General features: G+C 40.5%; 1 pseudogene; it reads right to left on the reverse strand.

Annotated features, from left to right (window-relative positions):
* Positions 1-1,819: 1,819 nt before the first annotated feature.
* LOC120515197 lies at positions 1,820-4,326 on the reverse strand (annotated as a pseudogene).
* Between the last annotated feature and the right edge of the window lie 352 nt (positions 4,327-4,678).

Below are 4,678 nucleotides of genomic sequence, written 5' to 3' on the forward strand. Positions count from 1 at the left end.
GACCTACTGTACGCAAACGTTAAAGATGCATACAGCACAACCCCGCTGCCTGCGCTTGGGAAAGCAGATCATAACCAGGTTCTGCTTCAGCCTCACTACAAACCAAGAATGAGGGAAATACCTACAACCACACAATCATTCAGGAAGTGGTCCCCTGAGGCAGAGCAGGCTCTGAGAGACTGCTTTGGAACTATGGACTGGGATATCCTGCAGGGATCATATAGTGAGAACATTAAGGAGGTTATTGACTGCACTACTAACTACATCAATTTCTGTATGGACATTGTAGTTCCATTAAGAACAGTATGCTGCTATGCTAACAACAAGCCATGGATTACAAGTGACATTAAGGGCCTTTTGAACCAGAAGAAAAGGTGATCAGCATGAGCTCAAGCGCATGCAGAAGGAACACAGAGTCCAGCTCAGGGCGGCGAAGGAGCAGTACAGGAGAAAGCTGGAGCAGAAGTTGCAGAATAACAGCATGAAGGAACTGTGGCCCGGGATCAAAATCATCACTGGCTGCAGCTCAAAGAGAGAGAGACGTGGAGAAAGCAAACCAGATGAACAACTTCTTTAACAGGTTTGACCACCCTAACCCACCCTCACCTCGGAGTACTGCACCCTCCACCCATCCTTCTGCTGAAACCAACATAGGAGAGACATCCCCACCCACAATTACAGCAGCCCAGGTAAGCAGAGAGCTGAGGAGACTTTTTGCCAGCAAAGCAGTGGGAGTGGAGGATGCCATCATCTACATGCTACACCGATCCCTCTCCCACTTGGACAGAGGCAGTGGTGCTGTAAGAATTATGTTTCTGGACTTCTCTAGCGTCTTCAACACCATCCAGCCTCTGCATCCTCAGGGACAAGCTGACAGAGATGGAAGCAGATTCAAACCTGGTGGCATGGATCATGGACTATCTTACAGACAGACCTCAGTATGTGCGTCTCAGGAACTGCAGGGCTGACATTGGGGTCAGCAACACAGGAGTGCCACAGGGGACTGTACTTTCTCCGGTCCTGTTCAGCCTATATACATCGTACTTCCAATACAACTCGGAGTCCTGCCACATGCAAAAGTTTGCTGATGACACTGCTATCGTGGGCTGCATCAGGAGTGGACAGGAGGAGGAGTATAGGAACCTAATCAAGGACTTTGTTAAATGGTGCGACTCAAACCACCTACAACATAACACCAGCAAAACCATGGAGCTGGTGGTGGATTTTAGGAGGACCAGGCCCCTCATGGACCCCCTGATCATCAGAGGTGACTGTGTGCAGAGGGTGCAGACCTATAAATATCTGGGAGTGCAGCTGGATGATAAATTGGACTGGACTGCCAATACTGATGCTCTGTGCAAGAGAGGACAGAGCCGACTATACTTCCTTAGAAGGCTGGCATCTTTCAACATCTGCAATAGGAAGCTGCAGATGTTCTATCAGACAGTTGTGGCGAGCGCCCTCTTCTACGTGGTGGTCTGCTGGGGAGGCAGTATAAAGAAGAGGGACGCCTCACACCTGGACAAACTGGTGAGGAAGGCAGGCTCTATTGTAGGCATGGACAGACTAAGGAGATCTTTCCTCCCCCTCACTTATTGTCTGTTATTCCTGCATTTTTAGCACTCTTTAATTTAATATTGTTTTTTATCAGTATGCTGCTGCTGGAGTACAGTATGTGAATTTCCCCTTGGGATTAATAAAGTATCTGTCTATCTATCTATCTATCTATCTATCTATCTATCTATCTATCTATCTATCTATCTATCTATCTATCTATCTATCTATCTATCTATCTATAATACCTCAGCTGCGTAATCTCTCATTTGATAGCCAAGGCTTCCCGTTCCTCCACCGCACATTTGGTTTCCTGGTCCTTCAGTTCCCGGCTCAGAAACACGAAGGAATGTTCAACACCATCAATGCTCTGGCTCAGCACAGCACCAAGACCTGTGTTCGAAGTATTTGTCTAGAGGATGAAAGGCGAGGAGAAGTTAGGAGCCTTCAAGTCTGGTGCCAATGTAAGGGCCTGTTTTAAGTCACTAAATGTAGTTTCTGCGTTATCATTTCTTACCACAGTGTTCAGGCCCCTCTTCTTGATTAGGTCAGTCAAAGGCACCACTGAATATTGGGATACAGATCAGTGGTAGTAACATGCTAAGCTGAGAAAGGCTTGTATTTGCCTCATTGTCTTTGGATGGGTCCATTTCAATATGGCATCTACTTTGGAACACTGTGGCATCTCAGTATCCCGTCCCACCAGGTAGCCCAACTACTTGGCTTTGTTTAATCCAAGGAAGCATTTCTTTGAATTAATCCAAAGACTGACTTTACTTAATGCTCGTAACACCGGTTGGACCTGCTGTAGGTGGTTCTTCCAGATGCTGGAATAGATGACCACATCTTCCAGGTAGGCAGCACTTTATGAGTTATGGGGACATAGTACTTTATCCACCAGACGTTGGAAAGTTGCAGGTGCTTCATGTAACCCAAATGGAAGAACACAATACTGCCAGTGACCACTACAGGTGCAAAACACAGTCTTAGACTTTGCAGAGTCTGTTAAAGGAACCTGACAGTACCCTTTCATAAATTAATTATGGATGAAAGGGTAAATAAATTTTGTTATACAGTAGATGGAAAATCATAATGTTTGCTTCTGTTCAACAACTCCATGCCTATTCTTATTGCATTTTGAGATCATTTCCCTCGTTAGCTGAATGTCATGTATGATGGTGCAAAATTGAACAAAGGCAGAAATCAAAAATATTTTTAAATACTTTTTTTATTCCTGTGACATGATTATTTAAAAAGCCCCATAACAAATATTTTGCACTTTTTCAAAAGGTCTTAGATGAACAACAGCAGATTAATATGTATTTACAAACTTTGCAGCGCTAATTAATCTGCAATAATTGCATAAATTAACAATATAAAAAGTATGAACAAAAGTAAAAATGTATATGTTATATTTCCTTAGTACATTCCCAAAAATCAAATTGTTTAATAGATGTTATGTGATTCCGACAAGAGCAATATATTTGGTAAATGAGAATATGCAAATAATATTCAAATATGCAAATGACATTCAGTTTAATCAACTCCTGTTAATACCAAGTTGCTGTTTTTAAAATTAAAATTTTAATAAAATGAACTTGGCCTGTGCAAATGCCTTTGTTCACACCACCTTTAGGCAAGCAGCATTTAGTTGACAGTGGATGTTGGAAAGAAAACCACATTAGCACCCAGTTAAAGCCAGTTGAATATGATTGAGTAAATATTCAGACAAAAAAACATAAATAACCTTTAAAAGTGAGACCAAACTTCACTTAGTTGGAAAATATATAAATTAACCTTAGATACACACATGATTCTTTATGGAATATTTTTACATGATTTATGCTTTTTGCTTTTTTGAAAGGTCACCTCATGTGACTCAGTGTCCCCACCTTAATTCTTTTCATATGACACACTGGGTATTTTTTCAAGTATCTTCTAAATGCTGCATCTCGCACACTATAGATGATAGGACTGAGAAATCTGGGTAACACATATACTGTCACATAAACAAAATAGTGAATATGTGGGATACTGTCTGGCAATGTATTGATCAGTGCACTCTGAATTGGCTGAACTACATATATTAGTAAACACATGAGAAGCTGAAAGGCATGCAGCAGGATTGTAATTATGAGCTTTAGTGGCAGAAGATTTTTCTGAGGTGGCTCTCTTAGCTTCAAACACAATTCTTATGTAGGTGTATAGTAGAGTCAAGGTGACAAAAGAGAAGTACAATGCATCCATTATGGGTCTTTTGTAGACTAAATATGAAGCTGTTAAAATATAATCTGAATGGCAAAAAATAGAAGAGTAAAAAAAACTCAGAGGCTCTACTGCCAGGGTTACCAACAAATCAGGAATGAAGGGACTGACGGCGACTACCCAAATCAGACCAATGAGCAAGTGAGTCCGCTTGACTGTGCAAATCTGAGAGTGACGCAGAGGATTGCAGATGGCAATGTAGCGCTCAACAGCCATTGCAGCAAGGTTCAGTGGGGTCACCATTGTTGCAAACAAAGCCAGCAGAGCAGGTAAACAACAAAGGTAAACTTTTATTGTGTAAAATACACTTCTGACAATGTATAGAATCATTGCTAGAGTCAATTGGAGCATGTCATTGATAACCATGTGAATGAACAGAATGTAACGGGGATTTTCATAGAACATTGAACTTTTAAAATATGTGGAAACCAAAACCAAACTTATGAGGCTGATGATGATCCAAATGATGACAACTGTAAAATTTCTTATAATGGCCACTACAAGAGAGTCTCTTCCATTTTGAATAAAAGATGTGAGGGACAAATTTACAGTAGAATTCATATCAGAAAAATGAGATCCTACAAAAGACAAAATGATTAATTGTTCACTATATTGTATAAGCATTTTTTTTATATTTGCCTTTCAATTGTTAATACTGTCTTCTAATAACTTCATGTAGCTGGAGAAATTTGTACTTTCTCCATGTAGACTACCATGGGTCGTTATACTTTCCTTTGAAGCCAAACAATACTAATTCTTAGGCTACATCCACATTATTATGTTTTCATTCAAAAAACAAAGACATTTGTGTCCTTTTTTGCCTTTTGTCCAGAATAACTTATTATTTTCAACTTATAAA

This window comes from Polypterus senegalus, chromosome 14 (assembly GCF_016835505.1).
Source record: "Polypterus senegalus isolate Bchr_013 chromosome 14, ASM1683550v1, whole genome shotgun sequence".
Taxonomy (NCBI): Eukaryota; Metazoa; Chordata; class Cladistia; order Polypteriformes; family Polypteridae; genus Polypterus; species Polypterus senegalus.